Genomic DNA, 21,911 nt, shown 5'->3' on the forward strand with positions numbered 1-21,911 from the left:
TTTTCAGGCTGTTTAGTGGTGTTGAGTGCAATTACTATTCTCCAGGCACACAGAAATCATTTGAGGTCGTGGTTTCAAAAGTCTTTTTATTCCTTGATTGTTAATACGAGCCTTTGTGCTTAGTGTAACTATACAGTTGTGGAAAAGGAAGTTCTGGGCATTTTCTGGGCGGTTGTCGGATGCCAGTAGCTCAGTATGTGAGAAACCCACTAACCTCTGAAGATCGTCAACAGGAACGATGACAGGTAGTTTAGCCTCTCTCTTCCCAGAAGCACAACCCCACATAGAGTGAATGACACACTACCATGCGCAGAGGCACCCCGGGGAAAAGGGAAGTGGATAAAATAATAAACTCTGCAGACCAGACTGCTCCGTTGAGACCTGCTTCTTTCGTCAGGAGGCCACGCACAGCAAGAGGCATAGGGGTTCCTCGAAGGTAACTAGGTGCACAACAAGAGACAAAAAGAAGGGGGTGTCAGGAGAAGACAGAACAAGAAACAACCCCCACCTTCCCGATCTTAGTATGGCTCCTCCCTACTCACAAGGCAACCACTGCAGTTCTCCAGTTGGAGGTAGGTAATAGTCTTGGGAAGATAAACACTGACGCCCCTTCTTTCGAGGGATACAGAAGGAGCAAAGGGAGTCAGGATATTCGCTAAATGCAGCGCCGACCATACATAAGTTATTGCTGTTTCAAACACAGCTGCGGCGTCATGGGATGGACTCAAAACAAGTGAGGCAAAAAGTAAAAACAAGAGCGTGACAGGGAACTTCCCACGAAAAGTGCTCCTACGCTATTCCCCTTTGAATACACCTAAATACCTGTAGCAGTGGCTCGTTGCAAGGCGCCTTGGAAGTGCAGATAGCAGCCCTCGTATCTCTCCCAGCTGTTCTCCGGAAATAGTGCTTGCAGGCAACCCATGGATTGTGGACCACGGAGCTCCGGCAATCCAGCACGGATTACCTTCCGCTCTGCCAAGCTCCGTGGCGGAAACAAAATGGGCGGAAACAAGCTGGGCTGCCACGAAGGGGAAACAGTACATGGAACCTGGGCAATCCTGCGGGGAATACCATCCGCTATGCCGGGCTCCGCTTCAAGGCTCTCAGGGACGGCTGAATACGAAGGGCTCAGTGTTCGGAGGCTCGGCGGTCCGGCAGGAACTTCTTCCTGTGCTCCCGAGCTCCGCGTCATCTGGAGACATTTGTCAAGCCCCAAACCTCTTCAGAGGAGGGGCTTTGTAGCGTCCACAGGGGCCGCAGTGCCGGAGTTTACTTCCGGTGCACCGAAACCAGGGCTGCCCGGAGTTGTAGTGCCCTCTCCCGGCAACCGTGGAATGGGGATGCGTGCGTAGCGCTCCCCGTCCCTGCACGCTGCCCACGATCGCCACAGAACCCCCTCTAAAGGACCGCTGTCTCGGCAGCTGACCCGGTTTACCCGGATTCTGGGCGTGAAAGCGGTTCAATAGAAGAGGGCAATGTAAGTTGCCGGATGGTTCCCAGGTACTGTCCTCAACCCCGTACCCCTTCCAGTCCACCAGGTACTGTAATCGTCCTCTGATTATTCGGGAGTCTTAGATTTCGCTGACTTCGTAGTCCTCCTGCCCGTCCACCTCAAGGGGCGCGGGTCTAGATGGTAATCTCGTAGTTGCGGGACAAGGGAGGAGCAGTGATACGTGAAAGACGGGGTGGATGTGCCAAGAGCGAGGAAGTGATAGACGCATAGCCACGGGGTTGATGACTGCCTCAATGCTATAAGGCCCGATGTACTTGGGAGCTAGCTTGTCTATTCCCCTTAGGTGCAGGTTTTTTGTGGACAACCATACCATACGTGATATGCAGGTTCTGGAGCCCTCTTTGTGTCTGCCTGACGTTTTTGTGCGGTTTGAGATATGGCCAATTGGTGTTTGGCGTCGATAAGCACTGCTCTTAAATGGGCATGATGTTCCTGTATGGTGGGGTGTTTGGACACAACGGGCCAGTCGAAAGGGAGCATATTTGGATGGAACCCATAAAGACAAAAGAAGGGTGAACATCCCAACGTAGAGTGATCAGCGTTGTTATAAGCAAATTCTGCCATCCAGATCAGGGGGTACCAGTCCAAGGTATTTTGAAGCGGAAAACATTGTAGGTATTGCTCTAAGGTTTGATTAAGTCTTTCTGTTTTTCCATCGGTCTGGGGTTGATAACTGGAGGACAAACGGGCCTCCATGTTTATTGTGGTACACATCGCCTTCCAGAAACGGGAAGTAAATTACGTTCCCATGTCGGTGATCAGGATTCTTGGGATCCCATGGGCTCTAACCACGTGCTGTAGAAAAACCATAGCGAGTTCGGACGAGTTAGGTAGTCGTTTGAGTGGGATAAAATGACCCATTTTAGTTAGATGATCGATAATTACCAGGATAGTGGTGTATCCTTCACAGGGGGGCATTTCAACGATAAAATCCATGGATACCGTGTTCCACGGAAAAGGAGGTATCGATATAGGTCGTAGTAAGCCCACTGGTTTAGAGTGTCGGGATTTACCCTGTGCACACACGGCGCAGTTCCGTAGGTATTCCTGCACATCCTTTCGTAACGTGGGCCACCAAAAGGATCTTTCTATGTTGGCGATGGTTTTGTATTCCCCCAAGTGTCCTCCTAGCGGAGAGTCATGAACCCAAGCCAGCACTCGTAGCTGTAGGGCCGTTTGTGGTACATACAAAGCATGATCATGGTATAGCAGGTCTCCTGCGGATCTCCGATGTTCCGGGTTTTCTTGTATCCAAGTGTGGACATCTACATCTGCTAGTGTTACTTTCACGTCCTCGAGGAAATCCTGAGAGACAATGAAGGCGAGGATCTTTTCCGGGAAGGCGGAAGCAGGGAGGATGGCAGGGGGCTCTCTTGTTTCTTCCTTGGGCTGGTCCGTGGGTTCATCCCATCGGGATAACGCGTCTGCCTTACCGTTCTGTGGTCCGGGTTTGTATTTAATAACAAAATCGTAGTCAGAGAAAAACAAAGACCATCGCAGCTGGCGTGGAGTTAAAGCTCTAGCGGTTTTAAGGAACAGTAGGTTCCTATGGTCTGTGTATATTTCGACGGTGTGATGCGCTCCGAGGAGGTAATGTCGCCACTCCTCAAATGCTCTTTTAATGGCTAACAGTTCTTTATCGGTTATCGAATAGTTTACTTCACAGGGGGTGAGTTTCTTGGAATAAAACGCAACAGGATGCAGTTGTCCGGTATCCGGGTGCCGTTGGGATAGTACTCCACCCAATGCATACTGTGAGGCGTCCGTTTCGACAACAAACGGTAGGCAGGGATCAGGGTGATGTAAGATGGGAGCCCTGGTGAATCGCTCCTTGAGTGCTTCAAATGCCTGATTCACTTCTCTGGAACACACAAACGGGTTGCTTTTCCGCAGTAAACAGGAAATGGGGTGTATCAGTATGGAGAAATCTTTGATGAAATGCCTGTAGTAATTGGCGAACCCCAGAAAGCACTGTACGGATTTCACATGATGGGGTGCCTTCCAATGTGTTATTGCTGCCACCTTACTCATATCCATTTGGAAGCCTTGAGCATTGATGACATACCCTAAAAAGGCGACTTCCTTTACATGGAACAGACATATTTCCAATTTAGCGAACAACGAGTGTGTGACGGATGTGGTCTTGAAGGTTGGTCGAATACACCAGAATATCGTCGATGTAGACAATGCAAATGGTCTCCAGCAGCCCTCGTAGAACTTCATCCATAAAAAATTGGAACGCCGCAGGGGTGTTGCACAATCCGAAGGGCATCACCTGGTACTCATACAGCCCAAATTTGGTTCTGAAGGCCATCTTCCACTCGTCGCCTGTCTTGACCCGTACCAGGTGATAGGCTCCTCATAGGTCTAGCTTGGTGAAGATTTGAGCTCCTTTCAATTTGTCCAGCAACACTGGTATCAAAGGCAAAGGGTATCTGTTTTTTACAGTGACCTTATTGATCGCTCTATAATCAATGCACGTCCTAAGCTCATCGCAGTCTTTTTTCGAAATAAAAAAATGCGGAGAGTATGCTGGGGAGGTTGAGTGTCTGATAAAACCGGAAGCAAGATTTTCCTCTAGATATGTTTTGAGATAGTGCGTTTCCGGCTCCGTGAGGGCATACACTCGGCTACAGGGGATGTTGGCTCCCGGGACGAGATCAATACGGCAATCGTAAGGTCTATGGGGTGGCAGCTGGGTAGCTTGTTGTTAGTCAACGACTGCCTGATATTCCTTGTACTCGTTAGGTAGTAGGGTAGAGCAGCAGAACCCCGCTTCTTCACATCCTGTGGCTAGCAGCTCAGCCTGGGTCTTGGTTGTGCCTTCCTGGATCAGGAACTGTCTGGTGCAATGCTCTTTACAAAAGGCGGACGACAACGAGACGGTGCGCTCTGTCCATCGGATAATAGGGTCATGTAAGGTTAACCAGGGCATTCCGAGAATAAGGCGGAAATGGGGAGCATCTATGAAGTCAAACTGTATGAGTTCATAATGGTCCTTACCGACCTGTAGGAATAGAGGAGCTTTGTGGTATTTGACAGCTCCAGAAGTCAGCGATTTACCGTCCACTGCCTTTACAATCGAAGGGGTCTCTTTTTGTTCATACGGGACTCTGATGTTCCGAGCATACTGCTGATCCATGAAGTTCCCAGTGGCTCCAGAATCCAGTAAGGCGGATACACTGAGGGGATTGACCGAAGTGACCCATAAGATTACATTCACGTTCATGTGTGCCACTGAAGGCTGAATGGTGTTGGCTAGAACTGAAGGGATTGTACTAGAACCTGAACCCAAGGCGGAGATCCCGTCCGTACTTGGGTTCCTTAGTTTTCCGCCCCCTGTTGGGCTGTTGTCTGTGTTCTGGGACTCACTCCTCTCTCCGGAATCCTAGCTCGGGCTCGGCAGTCTCTGATGAAATGCCCACTTTTCCCACAATACAGACAGAGCTTCTGCTGGCACCTTTTCTCTCTCTCCTCTGTGGTGAGTGGACCTCGGATCCCACCGATTTGCATGGGCCCAGCTCCATCCGCTGTTTTGACGTGTTCCTCGGGGGCCGCTCGGGGATCTGGGGACGACGTAACGTGATTCTCCTCTGTTTCGATCCCCCTTTCTTTCATGCATCCGATGGTCGAGTTGTACAGTGAGTTCGATTAATTCCTCGCAGGTGTGTGGCAGTTGGACCACTTGCGAGAGGACGTCCTTCAACTCACTTCGTTGTCCTTGATAGAAGAGAGTCGTCCTTTTTTCTTGGGGCCAATCGGTTTCCACCACGAGGCGGTTGAAGGTAGTGATATAGGTCAATAAGTCCTGTGACCCTTGCCGTAGGGTGATCAGTTCCCGGTCTAGCGACATCATATGCGTCTTTCAGAAATCCTTGAAATTGTGGAGTATGGGATCATTCCGCTCCATTAGTGGAATAGTCCAACTAGCCGCGTTGCCACCCATGTATGACATCATGAAGGACGTATTTGAAGCGTCGTCTTCGAATATGGCTGGTTTACAAAGGAAATGGAGTCTACTTTGATTGAGGAAGATTTCGAATTTCTTTGAGTCTCCATAGAAACGCTCTGGGGGGGCCAAAGGAACACCAGGGTTCTATATGACATGAACTGTGGGGGTGGTGTCTGGGGGCTGTGGTGTTGCTGTGGGGGTGTTAAAGAAACAAGTGCCCTGTGACCCCACCCCTGGGGATGAGGCAGGTGGGGGAAGAGTCCACTCTTTAATATATGAGCCCTTCCTGGAAGCATAGGACTTGCCGTGTCTTGAGATGCCCGCTACCTCTCTACGCAGGGTTCCAACCTCCCTTCATAGGTCTTGGGTTTCCTGTCGTGAGGTTTGTAGTTCCTGCTGAATAGTGGTAAGGCTCTCCAACAGGGAGGCCAAAACCACATTGGTATCCATCGCTCAGGCTGACAAAAAGTTGTGGGCTTGACAATCTGTCGGATGCCAGTAGCTCAGTATGTGAGAAAGCCACTAACCTCTGAAGATCGTCAGCAGGAACGATGACAGGTAGATTAGCCTCTCTCTTCCCAGAAGCGCAACCCCACATAGAGTGAATGACACACTACCATGCGCAGAGGCACCCCGGGGAAAAGGGAAGTGGATAAAATAATAAACTCTGCAGACCAGACTGCTCCGTTGAGACCTGCTTCTTTCGTCAGGAGGCAACGCACAGCAAGAGGCGTAGGGGTTCCTCGAAGGTAACTAGGTGCACAACAAGAGACAAAAAGCAGGGGGTGTCAGGAGAAGACAGAACAAGAAACAACCCCCACCTTCCCGATCTTAGTATGGCTCCTCCCTACTCACAAGGCAACCACTGAAGTTCTCCAGTTGGAGGCAGGTAATAGTCTTGGGAAGATAAACACTGACGCCCCTTCTTTCGAGGGATTCAGAAGGAGCAAAGGGAGTCAGGATATTCGCTAAATGCAGCGCTGACCATACATAAGTTATTGCTATTTCAATCACAGCTGCGGCGTCATGGGATAGACTCCAAACAAGTGAGGTGAGAAGTAAAAACAAGAGCGTGACAGGGAACTTCCCACGAAAAGTGCTCCGGCGCTATTCCCCTTTGAATACACCTAAATACCTGTAGCAGTGGCTCGTTGCAAGGCGCCTTGGAAGTGCAGATAGCAGCCCTTGCATCTCTCCCAGCTGTTTTCCAGAAATAGTGCTTTCAGGCAACCCATGGATTGTGGGCCACGGAGCTCCGGCAATCCAGCGGGGATTACCTTCCGCTCTGCCAAGCTCCGTGGCGGAAACAAAATGGGCGGAAACAAGCTGGGCTGCCACGAAGGGGAAACAGTACATGGAGCCTCGGCAATCCTGCGGGGAATACCATCCGCTATGCCGGGCTCCGCTTCAATGCTCTCAGGGATGGCTGAATACGAAGGGCTCAGTGTTCGGAGGCTCGGCGGTCCGGCGGGAACTTCTTCCCGTGCTCCCGAGCTCAGCGTCGTCTGGGGACGTTTGTCAAGCTCCGAACCTCTTCAGAGGAGGGGCTTTGTAGCATCCGCAGGGGCCGCAGTGCCGGAGTTTACTTCCGGTGCACCGAAACCAGGGCTGCCGGGAGTTGTAGTGCCATCTCCTGGCAACCGTGGAACGGGGATGCGTGCGTAGCGCTCCCTGCCCCTGCACGCTGCCCACGATCGCCACAGCGGTGCAAAAATTGAGAACATTTCTTTGGGAGAAGAGGTTTGAGAACTTGACTGATAACAAGCCTCCGAAGAATGTATTTACCAAGAAGGGTATAGACTTTGTTTCACACCGGATACAGAAGTGGGTGGTTGCCTTACAGGAATTTGATTTTTTTGGTCTCCTATTTACCTGGGGCCAATAACATTTTGGCCGACTGTCGATCCAGATTAGGGGATGTTGAGTGTGAGGTTTCTCAAGAAGGCGAGTTGTTTGATGGTGGAGATTTTGAGGAGGATGTCAATGTTTTTTGATCACCAAAAGGTTGATTTCTGAGGAAGGCTGGCGCGAGAGTTTGGAAAAGGACGGGTTGTTGCAAAAGGCTATGGTAATGACTTTAAGTAACTGGTTTGAGAAGAAAGATTGTGAGGATGAATTAAAAGGGTATTGTCAAGTTAGAGCTGATTTGGCCGTGGTGGATGGTCTTCTTATGCGGGGCAGCAACTTGGTTTCTCCATTTAAATTAAGAGAAATGTTACTGGGCAATGCTCATGCCAGGCATATGGGCAGAACTAAGACAAAAGAAAAAGTTAGAGAAGCTTACTGGTGGCCGGCTATGGACATTAGCATAGAGAGAGAAGTTCAGAATTGTGTGGATTGCTCATGTAGTGACAGAGTTATAAAGTGTAGGACATAGCCAGTAGTAGTGAGGGAACAAGGGAGTGGTCCGTGGTCAGACATTGCTGTGGATATTTTAGGGCCGGTGTGGTTGAAGTCCCAGGATCATTATGTGTTGTTATTTGTTGACATGTTTTCACGGAAATCAAGGTTTGTAAATTCAGTGGAATCAGGTGTAGTCATTGATTTTTGGAAGAACTCCTTGAAAGAGAGTGCTTTCCTTTGTCACTGTTCTCAGACAACGGTGTGCAATTCACCTCTGGGGTTGTTGAGGAGTTGCTGAGAACTAGAAGGATCAAAAATAAAAAGTTGGCTTTGTACCACCTAGTGAGTAATGGTGTAGTTGAGAGATTTGTGAAAGTACTGAAGGAAACTGTAGTATTCTAGTTTAGTATCTATTCTTGTGTATGCCATTTCCACCACATGCCTTGCCAGTAGAATGTTACAGTATGATGATGTACTACGGAATGTTGGGTGTCTGTCAAGAAATGCCACAGTTATGATGGGGCTGAGCAGCATGCTGGCTGCTCCTGGTGGGGCTAACCTACATATCTACAATAAAATCTACTGAAGTACTACAACCAGCGTGGACTCAATTACTACATTTTTATGGCGACGAGGATGGGATTCAACAAAAGAATTCAATGTCATAGAAGTCAAGATTTAAAAGAAAAAGAGGCATGAAGAAACTACAAACTACGATTTTAACAATGATTCTGGCACCCTGAGCCCCACCAGTGACCTTTTTACCGGTCGCCCCCAACATGCCTGTGCCAGATCTGTCAAAGTGAATGGACTACTCAAGCTTCACTCAAGAACAGTACTACTCTATGGTTGGTTCTGTCTTCAAGCTCCTCTCAATATCAAAGCATCTCAAATGTGCTGTACCATGCTTCATTTGTCACATCCACAAGAACAGTGCCTTCAAGTAAAGTAATTTTGTTCACAAGCCCGGTGACAATCGATGGTTCAGTCACAATAAACATTTCTACATCTCATCAAACCTGACTAACGTCCCTGTTATTGGATGTCATGGACTTCACAAGCCCACTGTCATCTTCATGTTTGTTGTAAAAGGTAGATACCAGTACACATCGTAGCGCTCATGTTATCAACCTTTTTGTTGCTTGTCTATAATAGGAGATTACATGGATCAATCTATCTTCAACGCATTGACGCGTGTGACACCACTTGTCCCTGTTTGCGGGGTGTGTGTTTACTCAAGAGGATGAGATTCTAATTTTCATGGGCTCTTGTGTCTGTGTCAGTACTCAAGTAATTTCCAGAGCTTGTGTTTTTAACCCGATTTGCATCTGTATTCAACTGCAAGTGTTATGTGGCATTTGACGCTCGATGGTGTCTTCACGAGCGTCTTTTCATTTTACAACGAGCCAGCTTTGGTGAGTTCACTTTTTTAATACTAATAACTTTCTTATGGCAAGAGTTTTTAAACCGTCACTGCGCGGTTTAAAATCAGAAGCACTAGCCTTCCAAAGCGCACGCTCACTTACTTGTCATCGGATTGCGTGGATGTGCTGCTGTTCTTTCTGTGGAGACTCTGTTGCTAGGCAGCTATACTAGCTGCAAGGACATTTTAGTGCACTGAAAGCCACTCTGCATGTACTTCGTCAACGTGCCGCCATATTGCGGTTGGAGACTTATCACTAACCAGGGAATTTCTGTAAGCTCCCACACTCTCTCTCTTTTCACGTAATGCCAACCACGTGTGGTGTGAATTATTGAGAGCATCAGTTTTGTTTTATTCATCGAGGGATTTATCGTGCTGCCATTTTCAGGTTGGATATTGCAGTTATTGCAGAGATTTATGATCTTTGTTTTGCCAACCGCGTTCTTTGTTTTAACAATAACATTATTTGGAAGCCTACGAGGTGCGCAGGGTAACGCTGCTTTGTTCTGTATTATTTTATCTGGTGCTGGAGGATTTTATGGAGCACCGGATAGGCACATGAACACTCTCTCTTATTGGAGGATCTGCCGGTACACTTTCAAAATGTCCCCCATTCACGAAGATCTGGTGAGTTTGTTATTTTCTCCTTCATTTGGGGCTCAGCCAACACACGACTCTAAACTTTGCCTGCTGTTTTGTTCCTGTCCTTTGTTGGCTATTAATTTTCTATATGCCAGCAGTCACAGTGTATTTCAAGAACATGGCACATTTTTTTATATCAACAGTTCTGGATATTTTTTTTTTCGACATCTTCGTTTTGCTGGTGTCAAGTACAGTTGAGGAATGCTGTGTTTTCTTTTGTTGGTTGAAGCTCACATTTGTCGTGACACTGCCGTTACCGGACTACATATTCAAGTATGTTTCTTTCTACACTAGTCTGTGTCACATGGATACGGTGACATTTACACATCGTAGTTACTCTCTTCAAATGAATGTTAATGCGAATGGTAGTATAAGCCTGTTCTACTATATGCATCTATGTTTCGGCTTATTTTACATTATATGATGTTACTGTTTCTATTTGTACTATTCATGGTGTCAAATCTATTTCTAAGTATTTTACATGGGTTCTGAACCTTATACGTTACCTGACCATGTCTGGCTATCCTTCCCCACGGTTGGGGTATGTCTTAGGTTCAGGTTCTATCTTCAATTATACCATTACTCCTCACAGTGTGTGTAGTATGGATTCTATTTCCATTACGGTGTATGTCAAGTGACCTTCACTACCGATCCCCAAGGTGCTTCACCCACCCCAACAAGCAATGAAACTCCTTTTTAAACCACAAAACTGTGAACCATCCTAGAAGACGGCTACAACATTCATTCTGTGTGGCCTACTACAGAAAGGTGACTCTATCCCAACATGCCCAATTTTCCTTACCATCCTGTCCCTCACCTAAACCTGCCAATTACGTTTGCCGCAGTCTCCTGGACTGCACCACCTGCCAGAAATCTAATGAATTGTTTTGGAGCGGGACTCTGTTTTTATTAGACTTATGAATGTACTGATCATATTCAAACACTTTCTCTGTTTAAATCTACCAAGCACATTATTCATTCACACTTAATCACAGTTTAGCTTGTGATTATGAGATTATGTGCTGAGGTACCCTTCAAGCTCATACTTGCTCTTCTTGGCACAGTAACTCCATGCACAGCAACTTGCCATGCACCTGCAACACATCTGTCCCTCATTCATCTATGTTGACTCTCAGCACAACCCCTTTCCATTACCAACATCAACACAACCTCATACCTTACTGGTCACAATCCTGGAACCTTCTCTCCATACTATGCCATATTGAATGTGTGTCTTTAAAACACATGCAATTACCGCATTAGTATCTCTAAGGTAAGTATATATCATTTGTATTTTTATTTTTTAAATTACTTAATTTATTTTTTATTTGGTAGGGAAATCAACATTTATTATTTTTCTTTTCTTGGAGAGGGAACTCCACAAGCCTCCCATGTTTCAAATTTAAACCAGACCTCTTTACCACTACCTAGCCCTAAAGCCTGATATTACCCGTACCTATTTTACCACTACACTACCCACCCTAAACCCTAAACATACCCTAGCCTCCCCTCCATTTACCATTGTCCACCCTTAAAACCTAAAATCACTCTTGCCTCCCTTTACCCCTGCCAACCCCTAAAGCCAAAAATTACCCTTACCTTCCTTTATAACAACTCATCCTAAAACCCTCATAATTACCCTTACCTCCCTTTACCACTGCTTACCTCTAAAGCCTAAAATTACCCATACCTCCCTTTACCACTGCCCACCCGTAAAGCCATAATTACCCTTACCTCCCTTACCTCTACCCACCCCTAAACCCTATAACAACCTTTATCTCCCTTCGGCCCTACCCACCCCAAAATGCTAGAATTACCCTTACCTCCCTTTAACACTACCTGCCCCTAAACCCTTAAATCACTCTTACCCCCCATTTACTGCTGCCCTACCTCTAAACCCTAAATTTCCCATACCTGCTTTTACTACTTCCCACCACCCCTAAACTATAAAATCACCCTTACCTCCCTTTACCACCACCCACACCTAAACCCCTTTTTTGTAATTACCATATTATTTGAATACCAAAATGCTTTAAAAGGGCATTGCAGGGAAAATACTTTCTTTTAAAGGCTGTTTCCCTGCCATACCACACCACCCTATTTTCTGCATCTTCTCCCATCCTCTGTATGCTGTCTCCCTATTATACAGCAGTTTTCAGTATCCACCTTCCCCTCCTTCCCCTTTACTTACTTCGACATACCTCAAGACTACCAGCTACCACCCCATGCTTCATTACAGCTTTATGCTCTTCCAGTTCTCCTCCCCCCTTCTGAAACACTCCCTCCCTCACTCCCTCCCTACCTACCTCTTCTGCTCTCATTTAAAGTGTAATCCCCCACTTTGGTGTACTGCTCTGTTGCTTGGTAGCTAAGTGCACGGTTTGTAGAAATAAATGAATATTTAAACCCATTGATTGGACTCCACTGATAATAAAGTATTTTGTCTTATCTCTAATACTGAATTATATTTTTTGCCAAAGCCGAGACAAAAGCTTTGTTAACGTTGTCTTTCATCTATATTCATCGATATTGTAATTGTATTTATATTTATATAGCGCTTACTACCCCAAACAAGGTATTGAAGCTATTTTCAGCAAGTAGCACACTACTTTGGAGCCAAAAGTGGATTAGTGTTGGATAAGTATAAGAAAATATAAGTTTTTAATTCAAGCAGTGGACTTGTTAGTCTGTTAACTGGAACGAATAGGATAAAGGGGGGATAGAGGAGGGAAGAGTCCAGAGCCAGCAGCCGAGGTGAAAGGCAGGTCAGTTCGCGAAGCATAATTAAAGCAGCTGTTTAAAGCAAGAAACAGAACATTGCTTTTCTTTCTTCTGCTCTATTTTAATAGCTTACAATGTCAAGGAGAGAGAATATGCTTATTTTGTGCAGTCCTTAGATATGAAAAAGCTGGAATCTTTCTTTCTACATGTTGGAGCGACTACCGCGTTTTTTGTTGTTGAAAAAAGCAAAGCTGTCTTGTATTGAACAGTTTCTAATATCTGTTTGCAGCAAATATCTAATTGGTTTTTTATGTGTTTTATTTTGTACAAGACATTTTATTTTGATTCTTCATGCTTGCAAACATGCTTGCTGTTTTATACGAAAGAGCTGTGCACCAAGATTTTATGTTGTTTGTGGGGGAGGCGATGGTGTGACCATGTATTAATTGGGGAAAGTACCCCTTGGTGTACATGATAAGGATACTGCAAGTCACCTCCTTATAAAGGCACTTGGCCTTCGGCCTCGTTCCTCTATATCGTTATAGAACTCCTTGGTAACTTGCAATATCCTTATAATGTATAGTAGGGGGAGATTTCTCACTTATATAAAGCGCACTCTGAGATAGGCGTAGGAATTTATTATACTGCTACTGTACTCTACAAAACTGAGTTTGTTATCTCAAGTGAGAATACCAGTGTGGGATTTACAGAACGATTGCTTATATCGGTGGCTGCCTCATGACCCCCTCAGCTACTGTATTGTCAGATTTGGTATACTTGCATATGAAGTGAAACAAACAATTAAACTCTTTTTAAACCGTAAAACGTACTAGAAAACCTTTTCCAACTTCCATCCAACGTGTCGCCTTCCAAGGGAAGGTGACTCTATCCCAACATGCTCTATTTTCCTTACCATTCCGCCCCTCACCTAAACGTGTCAATTACTTTTGCCACAGTTGTCTGTACTGCACCACCCACCAAAAAAGGCTGGGGCGTTATGAGAAATCTTATGAATAATGGTGGAGCTGGGATCTGTAGTTATTGGTACATGTACTGATTATATTCAAACACTATCTATGTTGAAATCTGCCAAGGACATCAATCCTTCACTTCAGAAAAGAGCTTAAAACTAACCTTTTCATGGAACACTTACTCACAGTGTAGCTTGTGTTTATGAGACTGTGTGCTAAGGTACCCTTGAAGCCCATACCTGCTCTTCTTGAGACAGGTACTCCAAGCACAGCGGTTTGCCACGCACCTACAACACATCTGTCCCCCATGTTCCTATCCTACCTCTCTGCACAACCCCCGACCATTGCCAATAATGCAACCCCACATCCTACTAGTGTGGTAAATATTCTTTTACCTAGACTGAATTTCATACGGAATCTAAAATAAAGTAAAATAACTCAGAATAATAAGAGGCAGAATCCGTGGTATAAGAGGTTTTCTGAATGGGCTTTATTCCAAAATGGCCGACTCGAGTGGCGGCCTTCAGGTTCCGTCACCACGAGGGTTCAGGAAGTGAAGTACAATACTTTATTGACAAGAAGTAACTTTTATAGGTCATACATTACAATGAAACGAATGTAGAAGGCGTAACAATTGATAAGAGAAATGACATAGTAAGTATGTAATCGAAACTAGGCGTAATAAGGAGCAAAAAGAAACATGATTGGCTCTGATTATCATACATAGGTGGATCTATAAGATAATACTTAACATAGATGCGCGCGCAGCAGCATGACGTGTAATTGACGTGCAACTAGGGGGTGAAGGGGACTTGACATTTAGCTCTATATGTGGAGACGAAAAGTCTGGGGGGTCAAGTCAACCTAATCCCAAATCATATCTAACATCCTATGTTTAGAGAACTATGTTATCCACAAGGAAGGACTCTCGGGCAGAATCTATTCTATACTGACTGTGCGTGTGTGTACAAGCGTCTAAGTGTCTACACTGAATGCGAGAGGATGGGAATATTCCATGGTGACAGGGCTATGAATTACTTGCATGAGGACGGAAAGGCCGAGTCCTTTGCTTGGGAGCTAAAGGAAATGTTTACCTAAATCACTAGACAGGAATGCATCGGCTGAAAAGCAAAGTAGATAATTCGAAGGTGAAATACAGCTTCTTGGCAGGCAGGCGAAACTGGCCGAGGCAGGCACCGTTAGCTGCACAGGGAGTAGGACAAAGTTCATGGATACAGATGCGAGCTCAAGCTGAAGCTGTCAGAGGCAGAGAGCAGGGAAAGGCTTTGAGGACAGAATCGGGCCTACTTGCCTGAACTGTAAAAATGGAGTAACTTAGCCATATAAAGTCGGTGGCCTTTCATACTTAGGAATCGAATATCCAGCCCATTGATGGCGGATCTGACAGAGAACATGTTGACGGTGGACGCACATATGTTTGCGTCTTGGAAACTGGAACTGGAGGGAACATACATGTACTTGTAACATGCATATAGAACCGTTGGGGTCCAAGATAGGGGACATAATTGATCAGGAAAATCCACATTTCCACATTCCCTCCTTGTCCCCTACTTGCCCTTCAAGAGATATCAATCTTCATTATTCCATCGATTTGCTCATGGAGCATCATTTCTTCTTCCTTCTTCTTCCGGCATTTTGAACGAAAACCTTGATATGGAATGCACGATGTGGCACACAGACCACAAATTGCTGGTCCACATTGCAGGCATAAACAGCAACTGAAGAGCATAAGAAGGCCAATACCTAGGAATGATAGAACTCTCCATCCCCAGGCTGATATCACACTCCAAAACCACCCGGACCACGTCCAAGTGCCTGGATTCTCGTGTATCTGGCTCACAATCTTATGAAGGCGTGTTATAGCTTTATATACAGATGGCGAATTTTCTGGTATGAATATGCAGCAGCTGGATCCGATGACCCTGCAAGCTCCGCCCCTATCGGCCAGGATGACGTCAAGGACAAGACGATTCTGGAGAACAACAATTCTCATCACTGATTGTTCCTCTGTCAGATTGCCTAGGGCGGCTATAGTCTCGTTTACTACAGCTTCAAGAGTCTTGGTTAGTCTACGTATCAGCTTACTATTTGATATTGTACCTATATAGGGAAAGATACCTTTATTGAAATCTACATACTTGTCCCATGCCGTCTCAGTATAATCGACAACTGGGAGATCTCTTCGCTCTCTATTGTGTACTAAATGAACATTTCGATAATAATCAGGAGGAGCTAGGAAAACAGGTGGCAAAAGGAATGCTATGTAACAGGTACCATCCCAATCTAGAGGCAGACGCATATATGCCGTCTGACCACATATAAAGTAAGAATGGCGAGAAGCTCTAAATGAAGATTTACCTTGATCACTATATTCTACTGTAGTAACGCATTTGCTATGGCCCATATGTATGGAACCAACTTTTCTTACGCATAATTCACCTTTAACTGGAAATACTGACATAGTGGGCAGAATTAGTTCAACTTCGGATTTGACATTCAGAATCATAAGATTAGGTGTAAAATTACCTAATTTATACACTTCATTTTCTAGATCAGTTCCTGTTCTACTGGGGTGACCCTCCTTATTAGGGTGACAGACTTTGAATAAAACTAGATTCAGATTTCCCCATATCCAATGTTGTTGATAAACTGCTGTGTCTGGGTCTATGGAATTTAGTAAGCTAAACCATGCTCCACAGGAGCCATTATGTGTGAACGGATGTGGAAAGAAAGGCAGAACTCCTTTGTTATTCTGATAGGGAGGGAGTCGGCCACACACCCAACAATTGGTGGCATTACTAGTCTGATGGGAATGATGTAACATACTAATGAAAGTGTTATTGCGCAGCGCAAGTCTATAAGATAATTCATGTGGCGGTAGGTCACTAAAAGAATGTTCAGCAGCAACATTATAAACATGTCTAGAAATAGGATGATATATGTGCAAAATCACACTCGTAATGATTATTAAAAGACTCAATAAAAACAGAATTAATAATGTCCTCATACAGTAGCTACGCAGTGATTTACAATACGCCTGTCGTTTCAACATTTCTCGGGTATTTTCTCTACTCAGGTCCAAGGGATACATGTCAGAGACAATTCAACCGCTTCACCTTGGAGAGGACTTAAACAATCAAATTGCTCGACTGTTTGGGCCTAAGCTTTAATTTATAGTTCTGAGAGTCATTCTGCTCAACAAAGGGAAGTTTTGAATCAGTCTGTGAGGGAGTGCAGGGCACAGTGTCTATATCCGAGGATAGTCCATGAAATTTCTTGATGTGGCTGGAATGTATCCAGCCCTTGCGGCCCTCAACTTTCACGGCTGTTCTTGTGGTCAGCAGGACTAGCTTCGGTGCTTTCCACCTGGGCTCCAACTGGGTCTTTCGATCGAAATTCCTCACAAACACCAGATCACCCGGAGCAACGTCATGGGGTTTCACCTCAGTGTTGTCAGGAAAGGCTGCAGCTACCTGTGAACGACAAGATTGTAGTGCAGACATCAAGGAAGCCAAGTAATCTGTCAGCATATTACAATTAACATCAGTTATTTTACGTGGTATAGGCGTCCCCCACATATTTGGTGGTCTTCCGAAGATCACCTCATACGGGGATAGCCCTGTTCGAGAGTGTGCTACCATTCTTATGTAAAATAGTGCAACTGGTAAGGCTACTATCCAGTCAACACCTTTCTCCTTACATATTTTAGACAATCTGATTTTCAAAATTTGATTATGTCGTTCCACGAGACCTGCTGCCTCGGGGTGTCGGACACAGTGGAATTTCCACTGATATCCCAACAAAAGTGAGACATGTTTCATTAATTCGGATGAGAAAGGCTGGCCGTTATCTGAATATACAACACGTGGTAAACCGTACCGTGGGAAGAATTCTCGAACTAACTGTTTGGCAGTAGTCGGGGCCGTGTAATCTGATACTGGGTATGCCTCAGTCCATCGGGAGAGAGCGCAGACAACTACAAGAACATATTTGAATCCTCGACATCGTTCCATCTGGATATAATCCATTTGGAGCACTTCAAAAGGATGATCAGGAGTCTGAAATCCACCCTGTTCTACGGGAACACTTTTTCCTGGGTTGAACTGACAACATATCGTACAGGTACGGACTTTTTGTTTAGCTGCTGCTCGTAAATGTTTATTGAACCAAATGTGTTGAATGCTATCTAGCATAGCTTTCTCCCCTAAATGCGCCGGACTGTGAATTGTAGCTATAATGGCTTGGACCATAGAGTCAGGAAGAAACCATACAGATTTCTCCTTCGTCATCCATCCCTGATCTGTCTGGATCCCTCCTAGTTCAGTCCATTTCTTTAATTCTTCTGCAGTAGCATGTGTCTGTATGTCAATTACGTCAAGTGCGGGATCCTTAATTGTCATACACTGTGTTGGTGTCTGAACTATTGGCTTTGTCATGTCGGATGTGCGAGTCTGAGCAGTCTGTTTAGCTGTTCTGTCAGCTAAATCATTGCCTTGAGAAATGATATCAGTAACCTTCGTGTGTGCTTTACATTTCATAATCGATATAGCAGTGGGTAGATGTATTGCATCTAATAAGGCATGAATGAGGGATCCGTGCTGAATGTGGGCACCATGGGAAGTTAAATAACCTCTCTCTCGCCACAGCACGCCGAAGTCGTGTACAACTCCGAATGCATAACGTGAATCAGTGTATACATTAACTTTCTTATTTGTGGCTTGAATACAGGCTTGTGTTAGAGCAATAAGTTCTGCTGCTTGGGCTGACAAAGTATCTATACAGTTTGTCTCAATAACTTCAGTGTCTGTTGTGACTGCATACGCGGCCACTAAATCTCCTGTACTTGTTCTCATGCACGATCCATCTACATACAACGTCAGGTCTGGATCTAACAATGGAACGTCTGTCAAGTCTTGTCTAGGTTTCGTCTTTATTTCAATAATTTCAACACAATCATGAGCTAGTGGGTCTGTTCCAATTACAGGTAACAATGTAGCAGGATTCAATGTATTACAACGTCGGATCTCTATGTGTGGCTGAAACAATGTCAGTTCATAACCGGTAAGTCTTGCTATGGTCAAGTGTTGTGTTTGCGTTCGGTTCACAAGAACTTCTACTGCATGTGGTACTTGTACTGTCAATGGATGTCCTAACACTATGGCATCGCTTTGTCTGATTGCTAAAGCTGTTGCTGCCACTGATTTTAGGCACGCAGGCAAAGCCTGAGCTACGGGATCTAATGTACTGGAAAAATAAGCGCATGGCTTGCGTGATCCTGCTTGTTCCTGAGTGAGTACTGACAAGGCAGTACCTTCGCGTTCTGTAACAAAGAGTGTAAAATGTTTGCTATAACATGGTGTTGCTAAAACAGGTGCTTGACATAAAGCTTTCTTTAAGCTTTCAAAAGCTTGTGTATGTTCCTGAGTCCAAGGGAGGACAGTCGATGTGGCTGCCTCCTGTGTGGTTAACTGAATGAGTGGTTTTGCTAGAAATGCGTACTGAGGGATCCACTGCCTACAATATGAAGTGAGGCCTATGAAAGCCCGCACCTCCTTTTGTGTCTGGGGTATTGACATGTTAGCAATTAACTGGATGCGATCTGGTGTAAGCTGCCTTCCCTCCTTGGACAGCGAGTGACCAAGATAAATAACTCGCTGGACACAGAATTGCAGCTTAGAAGGAGACACCTTGTGCCCCTTGTCGGCTAGAAAATGTAAAACTGTCAGAGAAGCCTTTTCACATTCGCGTTCGCTTCTCGCGGTGATCAGCAGATCATCGACATATTGAAGCAGTGCAGTATTGACTGGCATGTGGATACTGTCAAGTTCTCGTTTCAGTGCTTGGCTGTAGATGCTGGGGCTTTCTGTGAATCCTTGGGGAGCGCGTGAGAATTTAAAGCTGCGCCCATTTAAACTGAATCCGAACAAATATTGGCTTTCCGGATCTATTGGGACGCTGAAAAAGGCATTCTTGAGATCAATTACAGTAAAGAATGTTGCTTCGGAATCAATTGCTGTCAACAATGATGATATATCGGGGACCACAGGAAATTGTGGCACAATGCACTTGTTTAGTTCACGCAAATCAATAACCAATCGGTATACTGGCGGAGCAGTAGGATCAGTTCGTTTAAGAATCGGAATTATCGGTGAATTACATACATTGGAATCTGTTTCTACAACTACTCCTTGGACAATTAGCTCATCAATGATTTTCAGCAAAGCCACTACAGCATCTTGCGGTAACTTGTATTGTCGCATTCGTGGTAGTACCACTCCTGCTTTCAATGTGACTCGGTATGGTGTAATGTTCATGCAACCAACATCAGTAGGGCCTTGTGCCCATAGATGCGCTGGTAAAGTCTGTAGTCGGGGATCCATGTCTCTAGACACATAGTGACCTTTAAAATCACGTAAAAACAACCTTACTCCTTCTGGAGAACAACATATTATGGCTCCTAGGGCTTTCAGAGTTTTAATTCCTAACAGATTTTCTGGGCATGATTTAGTAAGCAATAAATCTGTAGTTCGTGTCAAAGGTCCTATCGTAAGTGGAAGAGGCTGTGATACTTCATTAACAATAGGTTTTCCTGAAAAACCAAGGGAGATATTCTGAGAGCCTGAGAGGGGTGCCCCTGGAACTTCACTACGTTTTATAGTTGTTCGACTTGCCCCTGTATCGAGTAAGAATTTTCTATCTTGACCTAATAATTCACTATGTACATAAGGTCCTTCTTGATCTACAGGAATCTCGATAAGGGGTAAGTCAACTTCCCTCTCTAGGCTGGTTCATGCGTAACGCTGATACTCAGGATATTCATACTGTGCAGTCTGATACATTTGTCGTGTTGTGGTCTGTGTGGCAGCAGTAGGCAACGGTGGTGCAGCTGGCACAAACTGTATTGGCTGTTGTGCGGCTGGCATGGCCTGGGCATGCTGCATAGCTCCTTGTTCATTCTGATCCTGTCTGAGTGGCCGTGGTCTTTCTTGTGTTTTACCTATGGCGATATTATGTTTAAAAACTGGACAATCGTGTACGTAATGACCTGGCTTCTTACAATAATTGCATGTCCCTTTTACCGGTCCTACTGAATCGGAATGTGTCATACCCTTTTTATGTCCTTCAGCTGGTACTGTCTGAGACACTAGCATTTTCATTTTTGTATCTTTCATACGTCTTTGTTCATGCTCTTGTTCATCTCTAATTCTATTGTGATGATACTGTAACATTTGTAGCATTTGTGACGGAGTGTTACTTTGCCAGGTACTCTCGAATTTCAATATTCTATTCTTTACTGGAGGTAATGCATTTTCTACTAATTTTGTCACAAATAAATGTGGATACGACTCACTACTTGTTTTTATACCACTATTTATTCCAAAACATTTTTCAAATCGGGCATAATAATCACTTGTGTCTTCATCATGCTTTTGTTTACAGGCTGAGATTGCACCCCAATCTTCCTTTTTCGTAGTTAATAAACGTGGCAGTACTTGTACTAGTAAACCTGGTAATGCTTTAACTTTATCCCCGAGCCCTGAACCTGCAGTTCGGGCCTTTTCTTCCGTTTCTAATGCTGTCCAATCTATCTTTTGGTCTCCCACTTCCCACTCTTTTTCTTTCAGTTTTTCATAAATGCCAGCAGGTAAGAGCACCTTTAATATCGTCATAATATCAGGATAGGTATACTCTCCCATCAGTAACATGTCCTTAATTTCTCGGTGGAAACCCGCTGGGTCTTTGTCATGACTGGGTACTACTTTCTTCATTTCTAACAATTCAATTTTTGTTATGGGTGTGTATACAAATACACGGTGAAACTGATTGTCTTCGCCTTTTATTGGGTGCACTTCTCGTAAGGGGTTTTGTCTATCCATATGATACGGCGTTCTTTCTTTGCGGGGCAGCGAGAAAGAATCTGGACTTACAAAAAGGACATACTGTTTACGTGACACTAATATTTCTTTAATTAACTTGTTACTAGAACCTCTCCATCTGTTCGCGAGTAGTTCCGTTAATATATCAAGTAAAGGACCAGGGTCAGCATGTTGGCTCTTATATAATATAAGGAGTTGCTGAATCATATAGATTCCAGCTAAACGTTGTTCATCTGCACTGAGGTTAAAAAACGTGTGTGCTACGGTCTCATCACCGTATTTTTCAGGACTGTCAATCCAGTGAACGGCTGATCTGGCTAATTCTTGCTCATCCATGGAGTCGAGGAGGTGGTAACCCCTTCGTTCTCGTAGTATTTTATCTGCGGCTTGAAACAAATGTTCAGGAGACTTCAGATTTATTACAGGCGTCGGATACGTTCTGCTATTA

General features: G+C 44.9%; 1 protein-coding gene across 3 annotated transcripts in view; it reads left to right on the forward strand.

The window, feature by feature from the left end:
* The window catches only part of PDE3A (phosphodiesterase 3A), a 1,085,163-nt gene that overhangs the window by 786,047 nt on the left and 277,205 nt on the right, over window positions 1–21,911 (forward strand). The gene's annotated exons all lie outside the window — the stretch shown is intronic.

The sequence above is a fragment of the Triturus cristatus genome, chromosome 4_1 (genome assembly GCF_964204655.1).
Source record: "Triturus cristatus chromosome 4_1, aTriCri1.1, whole genome shotgun sequence".
Lineage (NCBI taxonomy): Eukaryota > Metazoa > Chordata > Amphibia > Caudata > Salamandridae > Triturus > Triturus cristatus.